Source organism: Lichenostomus cassidix, chromosome 1, assembly GCF_008360975.1.
Source record: "Lichenostomus cassidix isolate B80296 chromosome 1, HeHo_3.0, whole genome shotgun sequence".
In the NCBI taxonomy this organism is placed as follows: domain Eukaryota; kingdom Metazoa; phylum Chordata; class Aves; order Passeriformes; family Meliphagidae; genus Lichenostomus; species Lichenostomus cassidix.
The window spans coordinates 83,589,502-83,607,090 of record NC_139479.1 but is presented as its reverse complement, the minus strand read 5'-3'; the positions used below and the strand labels follow the sequence as shown (position 1 = coordinate 83,607,090).

Genomic DNA, 17,589 nt, shown 5'->3' with positions numbered 1-17,589 from the left:
TTAAGCCCAGCCAGCCACTAAACACCACACAGCCACTTGCTCACTCCCCACCCCAGTAAAAGAGGGGAAAGAGAATTCAAAGGGTAAAGATAGGAAAACTCATGTACTGAGAGAAGAACTGATTAATAACTGAATTAAAATAAAATATTACTTCTATTACTACTACTGCTGCTGCTACTAGTACTGATTCTATTAGTACTACTGCTACTAAAACTGTCATTATTCCAATGAAAATGAAAACAACAGAGAAAGACAAGCAATGCAAATGAAAAGCATTCTCTCTCTGAAATTTACTTATAAATTGAAAGTTTTGGAGAATATGATCTTGGCCAATTTCTATTCATGGCAAAGGAAATGAAGAGAATGGTGAGTGTTTCAAATGGAAGACAGTCTTAATTTTTCCAGTGGAGAATGAGTGTTCATCATACCACAGTTAGAATGGAGGTATAAAAATAGAACAGATCCATCCAATATTTCGAACTCATCCCCCAGTTAACTACTAATCTCTAGTAATTTGCAATTCAGGGACTTGTGAGACCTTTCTGCCCCTGCACTATGGTCAAGGTTTTCTCAGATAAATTAGGACAGGCGAGTAGTGTCTTTGGAGGTTATCAAAAGACAAATGCAATTTTCTCCCTGTGCTCCAAATTTTAAAAGAGAAAAATTTAGCAGGTTCAGTGTTAGCAGGTTCAGCTCCTAGTAATTTTTTTTGAATCTTTATTCTTATACTTCATCCCATAAAACATAAGAAAGACTGGTTTCCAGCATTGGTACATATTTAAGACTTTTCACATTAATGAAGACTGGTTCATATATGATCTTGAAGGTATCATTTTCTGTCACCAGTTCATTCCTTATTTAGCATATTCATGAATGTAACTAAACCAGCTTGTCAAAATAATAGTAAGAACTCTCTTCCTGACAATTGCTTTCTTCTTTCCATGTTTACCTGCCACTACTTCATGGTACTCTTAAATAATTTTCAGCTAATAATATTCACACAAAACTAGAGTTAATTAAACTTGCAATATTTTGTTAGCTATAGTATTCATTTAGTCAGCAACAGGACCAACATGTACCTGTTCACCAGCAGGATGTAACTTTTTAATCTGTTTTCCAGATAAATGCAGTATTTCCTGATACACATGAAAGTACTGTAATATACTGGTTTTTGAAATGTGCACCTTAAATTTCTGCATTATATAGAACCAAAAAGCCTTGATTTGGTTTTGATTTTTCTTTCTTATGGTCAGGTAAGCTTTATGAATGGAACAGAGACACAATCTAAAAGACAGCAGAATCAAAGTTTTGTGTGTGTGAATGAAAATTTTTCGTAAACCTCGTTGGTTTAGCATATGCTCAAATCTTCCCCTTTCTCTCCAACCTTGACACAAACTTCATTTTTATACAAAACTATTCTAGACATGGTTAAAGGCATGCAAAATTATGGGTAAAATAATGATTGTTTTGAACACAGCTCCTACTATCTAACTACACAACTATAGCAGATGAGTAGTAACTACTCAACTATAGCTCAGTGTGAAGCAGATTGGTCTTTTCCTATCTGATTCGCTTCCTCTTTCAGGCTTGAGTGTTGACTGTAATTTGCAGACATGTAAATACGTAGAAATGAACCATATATAAATTAGTAATGCCAGAAAATAACAGGCCCATTTGGAACTCTTTCTTTCTTACGAATCAGCAATCTAAAATCTCCAGCCGAGGAGACAAACAGGAGTTCAAGCAGCATATTACTCTGTATAAACACCTTTTTACTACATTCTGACAGCTTTTGACAAATGTAACACAGAGCAAAATCATTTGCAATGGCTGCATCTGCCTCTTTAGAATCCATGATGAGAACTGCAAAGACTGGTTATTTATTTAAAAGTCAAGTCTATGTGTGGCAGATTTTGTGAAGTGTGAACAGTGAAAGCACTTCAGTGCCATCTTTTCCTCTGTCTAAGTGCAATGCAAGCAGTTTCTAATTTCCTAACCTGTACCTTTGGTATTTTAGCTTATTACCAAAGAACATTTGGCAAATAACCTGTGGTAACAAACACTTGTGAATTAATTCATAGTATCACCTCTGAAACGAGAATGTGCTGGCTTGTTTTGCCTGGGAAACATTGCTATAACCTGACTATAATTGTTCACGGGATCACTTGGATGGTGGGCACTTCAAACAATGCAAGTGTTTCATTATTTATTCTAAACTCATTATTTGATTGACCATTTCTTCCCATGATACATAAACTTCTCAAGATCTTGCAGTGCTGAAAAATGGTAAAAAGTATTTGCACTGGTTGGCCAGCTCTAGTGTTCAGTGTGGCTTATGATGGTGAAATTAGTGAGAGTCAATTACCAGGAAAAATCCAGTGGATTCACATTTCTAGGCTTTGATGTAAAGATAAGCATAGAGACGTCTCTAGTAAGGCAAATGAATCAAGTTTTCATGAACCACCTGATTTTCCCTATGAAAGGCTTGAACTGAGTCCTGTCTCTCATACCAATAACAATTACCAGCATCTGACAAGTAACCAATTCTAGAAATATAAAATTCAGGCTCTTTAAATTAGGTTGCTGTGAGAGTAATACTGATTTTATTCAGGCTCCTAGTGTTAGCCTAGTTATTTTGCTTATTTCCCTTTTCCTACCTTTTTCAAAATGTACCTTATACTACAAGAAACAAATCATATTATCTATCCAATATCCTCAGTCAAGTTGCTGTTAGAGACACCACAACAGAATTATCTCTATTATCTGCTAATTTAAGCATATTGACCTTCTTTCCCCCTGCTTCTTGCCAAGAACTCTAGCAATAAAGAGCTTGCAAGGGTAGAGATTCCTGTGTCTCCTATGCAACACTTCCCAGCTTCAGGGGCTATACCTGGGTGAGATGATTCCTTATTATGTTTCCCCGGGAGATTATCTCCTTCACAGCCTTAAGACCGATTTTTTTTCTGATGCTGAATTCCTGAGTATACTGAAGGCTTCATTCTTAACATTTTATGTTATTTGCAAAAAAATGCCCAACCCAACCTATTCTTCCTCTTAGGCAGAAACACAAACCATTATTCATTATCTCCAAAGACAACGTGTTTACCTCTGGAGTCTGCTCTTTCATATCTTTCACAGCTCTCAACGCTGTAAACAGTAAGTGTTTCTCCTCTACCTGAGAGCAGAAAGAGCTTTTTACTGATTTTTTCAATTTTTTTCTTCTTTTTGGAAGGGGTGAAAGTCTTTCTAATTGCTTGGGCTTTGATTCTGCAGTCAAAATCACACATGTTACTGAACAGATAAGAAAAAGCCTTCAGTTTAATGCAAAGGAAAGAAACTTGGCTAATGGCTAGAACATGGGACTGGAAGGCAGGAGATTTGGGATTTATTCCTATCATTACTATTTGCTTTTACATGATCATTGTCAAGTCATTTAACCTCTGTGTCTCATGTTCCTCTATATGCAGAATTAAAAAATAACATTTCTCTATTCCAGGCAGATATTGCATAGTGTGAGGCCTAATTAAAGCCAGTAAAGTGTTTTGAGATCCTTTGATAAAAGGTGCTATAAAAAGTTCCAACTATTAATTGCTTCGTGCTCCCTAGAAGATTTTAAGTCACATATCTCTTTGTATCATGGATCTCTATTAAATGAAGATTGCTATCTGTGCAATCATGCAGTTGTTGGCTTTTTAATTTCAGAAGCACATGTCTTGTGAGATTGAGCCATCCTTGCTTATGAGCTAACCTAAAATCTCACCTAATGCCTACAGACTTCTGGAATAACACATGAAAACAGCACACCACTAATCCACTTTACTCTCTTTTCTTAGTTTCTGCACATTTTTCTGACTTTCTGTATTAAGTCCACCATTTTAGAATATATGTCTTTTCCCGGGAGGATCAAATCTAATCTTAAGTCGGTTTCTGTTTTGTTTTGTTCCCTCCCCCTCATCCTGGATAGAGAATCTCCAGGAGGAGATGGAGAAGGCATGTGCATTGACTGAAATCTTCTGCTTCTCAGATCACCAAACTGTAGACTATGTTCCACACAATGGTAGTATTTAGATCAACATGGTCTTGCATGAATTCTGAGGAGTCAGAGTTTCTTCTAAACATTTGCATGGGTGTGAACCACTGTGTAATACAACCACTTCTCCTTCGGTTACTTTTTCTTCCCACAGGTTTGAAACAGGCAAAACACTTAGCAGACACCCAAAACCTGTCTTATTTCACTTCTCCTTTAAATAATGCTCCAATTTCTTGCAACTCTGGCAAAAACTGACCCCTTTGTTTTGAAGTGAGAAATTTACAGGCTATCACCTTACATGTAACTTTCCAAACTCTATTGGAAGATATTTGGTTAATGGTTGTATTGCTTTCTGCAGAATGAACTATTTCTTTTGAAGAAGACACAAACACAAATTAAAACCCACCTTCAAAAAAGGAAGCGTTCTGGAACTGTACCATACACCCATGATCTTACGCTAACAAGTCTAACAAGTCTAACAAGACTAACGAAAATTCAGAATTTTAGTAAATAACATACATCCGAGAACAGTTAACTTCACTGCCACTTCGCAAAATATTTTCCACCAAAATATAAAAAAGCCAAATTTTCTCCTAGTTGAATGAAAACTCTTTCATGATCTGGATTTTTGCGATTAACCAGGAAGCTGGTAAAAGGCAGAAGGTACAAGAATCATTTCTTTGGAAAAAAAGGTGAAACTATATTACTGATCCATATTACTGCCCAGTTTTGAACCCAGCACTGATACTGCCACCTTATCTACCTGAACACCATTTAGAATCACAGAACCATAGAATGGCCTGGGCTGGAAGGGGCCTTTAAAGATCATCTTGTTCCAGCTCCCCTGCCATGGGCAGGGACACTTTCCACTAGACCAGGTTGCTCAAAGATCCACCCAGCCTGACCTTGAACACTTCCAGGGTGTGGCATCCACAGCTTCTCTGGACAACCTGGGCCAGTGCCTCACTACACTCACAGGAAAGAATTTCTTCCAGATGTCTAATCCAAACCTGCCCTCTTTCTTTTTGAATCCATTCCCTCTTGTCCTGTCTCTACATGCTTTTGTAAAAAGTCCTTCTCCATCTTTCTTGTAGGCTCCCTTTGGGTACTGAAAGGCCAGAACTAAGTCATCCTGGAGCCTTCTCTTTTCCAGGCTGAACAATCCTCTCAGCCTTTCATCTAATCATCTTGGTGGCCCTCCTCTGGAATTGCTCCGACAGGTCAACATCCTTCCTGTGCTGGGAATCCCTGGACTGGATGCAGTACTCAACGTGGGGTCTCAAAAGATCTTAAAAAAAAATGCAGCAGTTCTGCAGAGAGCTGCAAAGAGTTAAACTCCAAACAAATTTTCACATAAAAATTGACTTCTATCGGTGATTTGGGACTGGAGAAAGAGTCTGTTCATCAACAGACAGAGAATGTCCATATATGTCAGAAAAGAAGCTGTGATGATCAGTGTAACTTTTCTAAATTAAAAGTGCATTTTTAAACATTCCCAGGGATAAATGACAAGTTTTTCTCCATCAAAAGCAAGATTAATTACTTCTCCTTGACCTGGAGTCTCCTATAAAATGGGAACCAGCTTACAGTATTCAAGTATTGGAGAGAGATCCCAGACTCTGATGTGGGTTGTATTTAACTCTTTACTGAAAATAGTCCAGCTGCAGCTGGAGCCTCTCTGTTCAATATTTATTGTTATTTAACCCATAAGTAAATGGAAATGACAAAAACATTTTTGCTCAATGAATTCAGTCCTAGAATTCTTTTGGGTGTGGCTGCCTGTGATTTCTGTAGAGTGAATCTCTACTTCTGACTTGACTCTACAATAATTTGCAACTCAGGAAAAGGTTTTTTAGTAGATATTACCAATTTTATTGTCCTTTTCAGTACTACTGCTACATTTTTGGTCATCAGAGAATGAAAGACTGGATCATGATACATGTGCAATCTTGCAACTGCCTTTACCTAATGCAATGACAATATTTTCAAGGTTGCCAGTCCTATTTCTGTGTTTTATTTCAAGCTGTTTCCAATAATTACATAGTAGAGCACCTGTGCTGGATGAGTATCAAGGGTATTAAGGCCAGAAATTTTTGCGCACAAAAAGAACACTTGTTTTTATCTTAAATTGATTTTTTTATTCAAACAATCCAGCAGAAGAGTCAACACCCAAATTTGTGAGTATGTTATGGCATGAGAAGCAGAAAATTAAAAGGTGATTCGACAGCCGCAGTTCTAATGGGTATTATACAAGCTGGTGAAGTGCAGATAAAGAGCACAAAATATGAAAAGCTGGAGCTCAGTTTTAGAGAGCCCTTTTCAAAAGAGTTCAGATTCTACCAGTTACACAGAAAAGGACTGTTACAACTGCTTATATTTCTTTACAGTTGAGATATACAGAGAAGTGTGTCATCTGCCAATTCATACACCTAATTGTAAGGCATATAAACAGCATGATTATTTGCTAAAAGGATTATGATTCCTAGTGTTTGCAAACAGAGCTGTTACTTCTTGTAATTATCTATTGAGTTCATCATAATTTCACTTCCAGCCACAGTGCTAATTTCTTGTGCATCCCAAATGATATGAGACCCATGCATGTGGTACAGTTGCTGTGTGTGTCCCTCACAGCTATTTTGTGGTGTGTTTAGAAGCCTCCAGATCCCCAATATGGCAATGGTTGCTGCTGAAAGCATCAACTACAACCTAAATCAGTAGATTTGTCAATGTGATATGATAATGTATGGAATATAAGGACTGTTGATTTCAGGTAGGGTATCTAAGCCACACCATTTTAAAAACAGGTCAACCAGAGATTGTCTTTTTGTTTTTAAACACATTGAGACTGCAGTTTGAGATGACTGTAAATGAGTCTCCTGTCAGGGATTCAGTTTCCACCAAGCTCAAGTTGATGCTGTTTACTCCTGAGATAGACAACACAGATTTTACCTGGTGAAGGTTGTATTAATTGGCCACTATAATGTACAGCAGAGAGGTGAGTTTATGCACAGCCTCCCTTGCCCCCACCACTTTATACACAACTCTTTCCTCGAGAAAGAGCATCTGGTAGTTTTTACTCTGGATTAAGGCACAGTGTATTCAGAGACAAGTTCGGGCTGGAAGAGACCATGGATATCTAACTGAAGATTCTTCACCCTGTTCTGTAAGCCCTCCACAATACAACCAAGCAGTGTATTCCAGCACTATATTTTCCCAATCTGCCTAAGCTCTCTGCTGCTACCTGCTCTGAATTGACTTCAGTTTAATTTCCTAACATTTTTCTCTCCAGTATGAATTTAATGGAGGGAATAAAGCATTTATTTCTTTTTTTAAAAGCCTATTTGAAACTCATCACTGTAAATCCACTCAAGCAATTCCACCTTTCTTTTCATTCTTGCTCGTACCTCTCACACTCATTCTTGTTTCTACTCAGAGGTCTACGTCCAGCTGGTCCATAGATTTTTTTTACATGTCCTATCATGGATATCCCTGAGGTTTTACCAATACTGAACAGAGCAGAGCAGGTGGTTTATTTTGCATTTTGCAGGCTGTACTTTTATCCACGCTGCAAAATGACATTTTTCCTTTTCACAGAAACGTAGTATTCTCCACTCATATTCCCCTGTGGTGTTTTATGGCCCCCTGCTAGGGAGACTGGACAGAGTTCCCCACTGTAAAATCAGTCACGATTCCCCAAGTGAGCTTAAGTTTTGCTCAGCATGTAAAATCTGTGCCCTCCAGTGATCAAAGCAGTCAGTGATCACACAGACTTCTGAGACCAAGTCATACTCTAAAACAAAAGCATTTAAAAGAAAATCTTAAAACCACAGGACAAATTATGTGCACATCTATGGCATTAGGTACCTAATTATCTCCCGCAGTTGGATCCTAACCTTACTAAAGAAATCCCACTTCTTTTTCTGGCTCCCCATCTTCCCCCAGCATCTTTAGAGTTCAGTCGCTCTCATCCATTGAATATTAAGTCATGTAATTTCCCTTGAAGATTAAGTAAAGTACCTCGGTGTGTGTATATCATAAAACAGTTTTCTGTTCAGCATACTTCTCACCTAACTGCACAGAACCTTAGAATAAGTTAGGTTTGAAGGGACCTCTGGATGTCTAGTCTGCCCTTATTTCAAAACCAAGTCCAACAGGTTGAGGCGGCTTTAGAATTTGTCCACTTAAGTTTTGAGCACTATCTGTAGAAATAATCCCCCTTCTGCCAGGAGAGATTTTGATTACCTCCTCCTGGTACATATGCAGGTACTATGTGAAAATAAAGCACTAACACTTTTCCCAGATATTTCTCTTTCTTCCTGATAAAGACCTATTCCAGAGACGACCTATTTGTTTTCAACTCGAGGCATTTCAAAGTGTCAAGTATTTCAGTCACTGCAGCTAACAACAAATAAAATGTCCTTTGTGTTTCATCAGTCTCTAGAACATGTATCTTTATACAGCAACCTAGCAACTCAAACCTGGTGATTTCACCTTTGGTCTCTTTTCCACATTTTTGATACAAAATCCCAGCACTAACAGCATTTCAAGTGCAGGTTTTACACCCAATGGATGGAAGTAGCAATCAGCATTGCAGACAGTATTGGAAATGCAAGAGTTAAAGCAACTCCATTAGAAACAAAAAGTTGTATTTTATAATATTAATTTCTGGTAAGATTTTAAGAAGAAATAGGTTTTATCAGGCCTAATGGAGTTTAGTCATTAACAGCTACCTAGTGAGCTCTCCAATTATGTAAAGAAGAGTAATTCAGTTCATATACTATTGTACATGCATTACTGTGTCCCCTCACAGAAACACAGTTCCTCCCCTTCAGAAATTATTCTCTCAACATCATAAAATAAACCAGAGGTACCATTAGGACTAATGCTTGGGTGGCATTGGCTAGTGACCTCAAAACTTGTATTTTCAATGGGCGGTTTTCCTGATATTCTCTATTCAAATACCTTTAAAATCTGACATATGTTAATCAGAGACAAACAAAAACTGCACTGTTTGTAGCCCCACAAACACTCTTTAGCATAAAAACCAAACCAAAAGCACAATACCTACAGTGAATAAAACCAGAACAATCCAAAAATTAAAAAATAAAAAAAACAATAACAATAAAAAAAATTTAAAAATTATGAGAAGATTTATGATACTCACATTATCCTGTGAAATTGAACTTTGGACATTTCTGATTAGAGCGTACTTGTGGATAAAACAACCTACAAAGCCTCATGATACACAATGGCATGAAGTGGAAACTAAAAATATTTCTCTTAGGGAGGGAAGAAATATGATATAGTAATAGTGAAGCTATTTGGGAAAGGGAAATGGAACTGCAACTATTTGAAACATATTATTTAATTTGTGATTTTCTCTTTTGTTTGTTTTCCTAGTAAATATCTAATTGACCAGGATATAAACCTTCCTTCACATTGCTGGACCTGAAATGTGGCAAAAGAGAAGAAAGAATACACACAACAGAGAAGAAGAAGAAGAAACAACTTACCAGCAAGGCTGTTTTCTAGGTAAATATTTCATCCAATACTTGTACGATACACTATCTCCAACAGAATCCATATACTATTACCGGTGTCCTGTAAAATGATAAAGACAAAACAAACCATAATTCTTTGAGGAATATTGTAAATAAGAAATGCAAGTATGCTGTCAGTGAGAAATACTGTAAGCTACTGAAATTTCATACCATATCTACTCGGAGAGTGTAGCTATTATTACAAGGCATTTTACCAAGATTACTATTGGGGAAAATGACATTTGAAAACAATACAGCAAAATACTGACAGGTAGGTAGGTTTTACTTCATCAAAAAAGGTTGATTAATCCATATTATGAAAAGCATATTCCTGATACAAAATGGATAAAAACTAAATTGTACTTATCTACCTAAATGAAGACATTTCTCTGGTGATGCTTGAAAATGCAATGGCAGTCTCACTAGAAAAAAAAATTGTTTGAAAATGAAAGTATAATTAATTTTGCTTTGTTTTACCTCCTTAAAGCTTAGTCTAAACTAGTTATTAGACTCTCCTCTGAACCTGGTAAAATGAAGCACCTCTGAGAGCAAATCAAGTCACCTCCGTGGATGCTCCTCTGTTCACACAGGCTGTTTAGATGGTCAGTTCAGCCTGCATCACCAGCTGGTTAACTTAGAAAACATGAATCCCAGCCAGAAAGAGTAGGGGAAACAAGAATTACATTGTCTATTTTTATTTTGACAATGTTTAGGTGTCACACTCCTGCAATCTGCAAAGTGGCAGTGGCTCAAGAAGGCAGACTTCTTCATGGTTGTGAAGTTTTCTCAGGTGAGAGTTCAGGTTTTAATAAAATTAACTCTCCCTGAACAAATGCATGGTGTTAGGGCCAGAAAAGTATTGCAGATTAGACTTCAGACACATTTCTCAAGGTATCCCCTGAGATGATGAGAGAAGTCAATGGACAAACCTTAAGGCTGTTGTTTCAGAGTGAAGGATCAGAGCACACAAATCCCTGTTCAGGGTCCCTATTTGAACACACTTTTCATCTCCTGAGCATTAGTAAGATACATAAGGCTCAATGTTTACAAGGAAACTGCAGTATATGCAGGCTACAACATAAATATTTTACAAGCGTGCAGAACCTGCTAAAAAAGAACTTTTCTCACTTTTACTAATGCATCCTTCATACCAATAACAACCTTAGTACATGTAACCACTTTAAGTAAAAGGAATAGTCTTGCCAAATATGAAATGGTTGCTGAGATACAGCCTGATCTGCCCAATGAAAAACAAATATTACATTTCAATCTGCTTTTAGCGAGTCCAGGAGCATCCTCATCTTAAATGCTCTTTAAGAATATTTTCTCTCTTAACATGCACCAATTAGAAGGAGGAAAAGCAGATGGCCAAAATAAATTAGAGACAGCATAGCAGCCCTGCGTCAGATCATCACCATTGGCAGATCTGAGCAGCATCACCATCCAGTCAGTAGTAAGGAAGATAAGTATATGTGTTTTTTTCCGCTGTCCCTTTCCGGAATAAAATTGGAGAGACACTACAGCTGTCAGAGTACTCAGTTAGAAGATCTGAAGAAAGCAGAAATCTGGCCAATGATATATAAACCCTTCTGGGGAAGAAATGTTCTTAATATCCAATCTAAACCTCCCCTGGCACTACCTGGGGCCAATTCCTCTTCTCTTATTGCTTGTTACTTGGGACATCAACCCCCACTTCATTGCAGCCTTCTTTCAAGTATTTCTAGAGAGTGAGAAGGCCCTCTGAGCCTCCTTTACTCCAGACTAAACAGCCCCAGCTCTGTCAGCCCTCTTCACAACACTTGTACTCCAGACCCTTCAGCACCTCTCCTGCCCTTCTCTGGATAAGCAGACTGACATGTCTAATGTGACATCTGTGCCACTCGTCAAGACAAGTCCTAAGCAGAATAATTTTTATATCATTTGGTTTGTTTGTCTTTTGGGGTTTTTTATGATGATGGCTGCAGCTCCTCCATGCTGTTGTCATTTATGTACACAATCCTAGACTGTAACACAGCATCACAGAGTGCACACTTGGTGACACTGAGGAACAGGAGTCACGGCAATAACTGGAGACAGGCCTTATGGGGAAAAAATGGGACATTAGGCATATACCTTATCCTGTATGTTAAAACACCTGAAGCTCTCTGAGGTAGCTGTACTAATTGACCTGCTTCTGTTGTTTGCAGAAATTCTTACACAACAAACAAAGCAAACACAAGTTTTGGCAATCCCAAATGACCTATTGAAAGTGTTTTGCATTTCTGGTGAGAAAGTGAGAGTTTGAAGAAAGATCTAAATGAAGGGTTTCATTACTGGATCAAAATAACAGATCAAACAACCTTGAAATGTTATTGTTTGGTTTATATGTTTATATAAAAATTACCTAAGCAAGCTATGAAGAGTATTAAGTAATCTGAATGCTGAGTGAATAAAGAAAATGATAGCAGAGTAGTTAAACATGAAAGAATGCCTTAAAGGTTTTGGATTGGTTTGTTTTGGTTTTTTATTCTACCTTTTAAATTGAAGATAAATTGCAGGCCACACATGCACACAAGTTATCAGATGGTTTAATTTTCACACAATCTTATTTTTGCAGGTTCTTTTTCCCCAGTTGTACTACTAGAAAGTGTAAGTACTATATGCTGCATCTAATTGACACAGCTGCATTTCTAATTAAAAAACTTCAGGCATTTTGCAGTTCAGAACTGAGTATTTAACATGTCATGAGCATTATAAGATACCATTTGTTTCCAATATGAATTGCATAATTGAGTAACCCCAGTCCCTGCACAACTAGAGCTATTGTGCTTTGCCATGGCATTTTGAATGTCTTTTATTTATGATAAATAATCCTTGTTAGTTTTCCACTGTTGCTGAAGGGTGTTCTACCTCTTTATATTCTACTTTTCTTGCCATTCTAAAAGCTTTTTTTCAAAAGAATTAACTTCTGAACACATTACTTCTGTCCCTTAGACCTCATATTTATTATTTATTTTGTAGTTAGGCCAGTCTTATAGTAGATAGGATTGTACTTTGGATGAAGATGTGTCAAAAACATGTTTGCCAGAGCATTGGGAAAGTCTTGCATGTGGGAACCTGTGCCACATACTGGAAAAAAAAGAAAGATTCATGCAATTCAAATATTTCCATAAATCCACTTTGTTAGAAACTACTTTTTATGGCATTTGAGCTTTTTCAGGCTCAAATCTGGAAATCAGAGAACTGTGGAAATATCATATCATGGCATATAACACCATTTGAATTAGAGCCCTGCTGTGATAGGCATTGAACACAAATTACATCCAGATTGTCCTTTAGCCCTAATTGCTCTCAGTTTTTATTTATAGTTTTAAAAGAAGAGACAATCAGCCATACAAAGTTCTAGTCTTTCTTAATAATTACTTACAGACACATCCCACTGAGAACAAAACCAGTTGCCATTTTCCATTATCTATGACAATCACTCACAAAAGAATACAAATCCACCCTCCTAAAATAGTACGCCTGGCCTTCAGAGAAAGTGGAGATTTGTACCAACAGCCTAAAGTAAAAACCAGTGTAGCCAACTGGAATCTGATGGGGCAAAAGTGATTTTTGAGTCATAACTAAGCAATAAAATCCTGCTTTGCCATGAATTTCAATTGTTGCAGCAATATAAGAAACCTAAAAATTTGTTTTGTGGAACTTGTTTATTGATTATCTTGCACTGAATTCTCAGGATTTACAATGCAGTACTGAAGATGTCTTATTTTGCTGTTTGGACAAGAACAGAAGGTAGAGCAGGACCGGGAAGAAGGATAGATAGGTCTGCATTGTGATATCATTGCTAAAAGAAGCACAGTGGGTAGGCTGGAACTACATGACCTTCAAGGTCTCTTTTAACCCAAACCATTCTGATTCTGTATGGTTCTATGGTTCTATTCTATGGTTTGCTATGATAAGTGACTACTTGGAAATGTGATTTTGAATGGAAGTTAATTTAGAGTCAGGCAATGTAAATTCTGTGGAGATTTTTCTTAAATTAGAAAGTCAACAATGTGTGACTTCAGAGAGTCTAAAAGGCAGTTCAGCTGGCTTGCCAGTGAAGACTCAGCCTAGTTGCCACTGGATACTGGCCTCTGCCAGATACACAACAAATGGCCTCTGCCACTTACACCACAGGGTAATGCATCTCACCTTCAGATTGTAAAGATTATGTCAATTCCTAAAGGGCACATCTCAGAGATCTTGCATTATATCACTCAGCACCACGTAAATGGCCTGGATTTATATGCAATACCTCTGGAAAGGCAGAACACTCTCTTGTTCAGACCTCTGTATCATGCCCTAAATGTCTGGTTCAGGGAGAGTAAAATAGATATTCAGAATCACATGACGGCAGTGAGCAGAGGAGGGATCCAGATGCCGAGTCGTAGGCAGATATGAGATATCCAAATATATTCTGCTTGGCTTCCAGATGCTATTCCAGAAGTCTGTAGGCCTTCTGAGAATATTCTGGATACAGTTAGGTGAGTCAAATGGTACCAGAAAACTGAATTTAGGCGACTGACCAACATAAACTAAATCCCACTTGGAGAGCTTGACTCAAATTTGTCTCAATAAAAACACTTAGAATCAACTGAGAGATTTTAGAGTATCAAGTAAACTCACAGAAGTTGCAGATACAAGATGGGACCAATAGGAAATTATCCTTTTGGCAAGGCAGCTTGCTGAAGGCCAAGGCATGTCATATAGTGAGGACATCCTCAGGCATCAACATCAAATTTTCACATCCACATCAATTATTAACTTAAACTAAAAGAGATGGTTTCCTCACCTTTCAAAGCCTTTATTTAATAAAAAACTGAGCGTAGAAGACAAAGAAAAGCAACACACTTCCTTTGCACCAGGAGCCAGTGATGATGCATGCTAAAAAGGCACTCTTTTTTTTCATATTTTAAGCATTTATTGAACAGGGACTGACCTGCCTTTTCTGATGATACACAGACCGTATTTCTCCTTCCCGAGCCCAGAGAAAAAAGCCCCAATAAATAAACCCCCCAAAATAAATCAAACTAAACCAAATCAAAGCAAAAAAGTTGTTCAACCCCACCCTCCCCCAAATAAAAATCTGAACAACCTTGTGGAAGAAACTGTATGTTGAAGATGCTGCATATCAAATAAATAAGACATTGTGGATCAATCTACTGCCTCAATGTACGGTGACATTCCTGGTTATGCTGAGTTTGCAATTTGGTGAAAGTCTTTCCCAGAGATCCTTAATTCGGAGGAGCATGTTGGATTTGCTGCCTGTGCTGTCTTTGACAGCGGTGCTATAATTTATAGTCAGTTTTAAAGACATAAAAGGTCCTCATGATTATCCAGGTTAGGGTGAACAATCTCAGGCATAAAGGTGGCTCAGGATTTACAGGTGCTGTTGCAACGTATAACACTTCCAGATATTTACAGTCACTAATAAGAGAAGTACAATTAAAAATCAGGAAACAATATTGTAAGCAGGACAGGGCAAGGCAAAATGTGTGGCCACTGCCCTTCAGTAAGCTGGAGGGATCTCTTCTATGACAAAAGTTGAGCTAATATACCTTTGAGCAATATTGGAGATAAAGCTGATACATGATAGATCAGGTCTGCTTGCTGAAGATGTCAGTTCTCATTTTCCTTTCTGCAATGTTTATGTAAAAATGAGTGACATTCTGGCTTGTACCAAAATCTCAAATGAAATTAAGAGGCTGTAGAATACCTACATGGCAAATCAATGAGTGTTTGTATATATATATACACACGTAGGATTCTGCTGCACCTTCTCAGACTCCTAATTTGTCCAATCCATTTTGCTATTATATCACACACACAGCAGATAGATAAAAGGAAGATAGACTAGTAGCACAGCATGAAAGAAGTTATGTGATGAAATGAAAATCTGGCCTTGAATTCTCTTTTTCTGCATAACTATCTATTGTCATTCAAGTTACCTCAGGGACCCAGGTCACCCGCACTTTGATTCCTCTTCAGATTTTGTGGCTGACAAAGGGAATGTTAGAACTCTATGTACTTCAAAACTAATTTATATTTACATCCATTTTGCCTATGTATTACTTTAAGTGTGATGTGAATGAGCAGTCAGTTTAAAGACTATAATAGGCATTTACACATATTACTTTGATATATCTCACCGAGGGATATTCACAAAGGCTAACTTAAGTCATGGACAACCTAAGACTAATTTCCCCAGGCTTCCATTATAGTCAGTTCAGGGAAGGGATCCTCCAGAGAGTGATCCAGATTAGAAGACTAACTTTTGATAGTTTTTCTGACTGTCCTCCAAAGAGTGTCTTTTTATGACTAATCATCAGTAAATTCTCTTGCAAATAAACGTCTACTTCAAACATACAGACAGCATAACATTGGTCTCTTGCTGACATTTTCACTGATTTTTCAGAGTAGCATCCATTCCTACCAAGTTATTGCAATTATTTTGTAAAATACCACTTTAACAGCAGAGGAGCTGCATCAAGCAACACTCAGCCCTTGAACCATCACTGCAGCACCTTCTTCAGCATCCTTACACTGAAATGTCAAACCATGCTCCACCTGCTTGTCTAGGCAGTCCACATGTAGAGACCACTATGTCTGAGCAAAAGCCAGGTTAAGGATGATGCTCCTTGAGTTAACACCACATGGAAAATAAGTTCTATGATAAGTTTCATAAGTTTCATAAGTGATGCAAACTATAGAAAAAAAAGGGGACTGGACAGCTCTACAAATCAAGCACTTGCATTCACACATCCACATGGATATCCAAATAAGAATGATCTTTGGAAGGGTGAAGAGCAACACACTTGTACTCTGCAAAATCCCTTTACTGTATTGTTGTTATTTCTTTATATAAAAATAGATTTTCTCCTAGGAGATTCAACAGGACATGGTAAAATGCTCATGAAGCCAGCTTTGTTAAGGCAGCTCAAAGGCTGTTATCTAGTAATGTGAAGAATCATGTATTCCTTTCCAGGATTCATCCCTCCTTTAAACAGAAAGTCTTGAGCTCCTTGTCAGCAGCTCAGATATTCTTGTGAATGCTATACAGATTTGATGGAAAGAGAGAGACTGACAAACTGCATGTGGTGATGTATCTGGTCGCTGGAATGATTCATTTCTGTACTGCTAACTGGCACCACTAGTGTCAGTTACCACCAATTCATTCATAAAATGTATTTGGTGGCAGCTAGTTTCTGGTTTACAATAGTTAGAAATCTGTCAGTCATGCTGCAAAGAGAAGGAAAGCAAGCTTCTTATCTTATGTGCTACATATTTACAAAATGAAATCCAGAATCTCACATTTTGTAATAATATTGCTTATTATTAGTATTGTTCCTACTTTCTGGATTATATTTCTGTAGATAAATCTGTGGTTCATTTTTGCATTAAAATTAGTCCAAGAGGCCAAATTCTAGCTTAGAAGAAATGGCAGCACGAAGATTTTGATTTTAACTATTTGAAAATATCAGTAGAAGGAGAAGGATGCCTATGAACACAGTGGAAACTGAACTGAAGTGATCTGAGAAAAGCTCCGCAATTTTACATCTGTCTCTGAGCATATTTTCATTTCTTAACAGCCCAAGCACTGAAAGTGAGAAATGAAGAAAAAAATGTTAGTACAAAATGAGATTGTATCCAAGACATGAGAAAGAGCTCAAGACACTTGAGTAGGGCAACAGTGCAAAAGTATACAGTGGTGCAGCTTCCAGCTCAAAGATTCTTTAATCACTGCTCACAAATGCTTGAAATGGCAAAAGTTTTATAATACTTTAAAGCCATGAGGATTTTTATCCTCCTACAAGATTTATTTCCAAAGTTTTCAGTCTGAAGAAGGATTGTTTCTACAGTTAACAAGCAGGGACAGGAGAAACCCTAGAGAGAGATTCATCACACCTAAGTTAGACATCTGCATCTGAGCCAGTCACCCTAGGCTCCCTTTCCAGTCAGGAAGAGTGAACAGCACTGCTACAGTACAAGACATCT

General features: G+C 37.6%; 1 protein-coding gene across 1 annotated transcript in view; it reads right to left on the bottom strand.

Annotated features, from left to right (window-relative positions):
• TENM4 (teneurin transmembrane protein 4) overlaps positions 1–17,589 on the bottom strand; it is a 917,609-nt gene that overhangs the window by 723,817 nt on the left and 176,203 nt on the right. Inside the window, exon 2 of the mRNA XM_085066138.1 lies at positions 9,544–9,631. The gene's annotated coding sequence lies outside the window, so the exon portion shown is untranslated. The remainder of the gene's footprint in view (positions 1–9,543; positions 9,632–17,589) is intronic.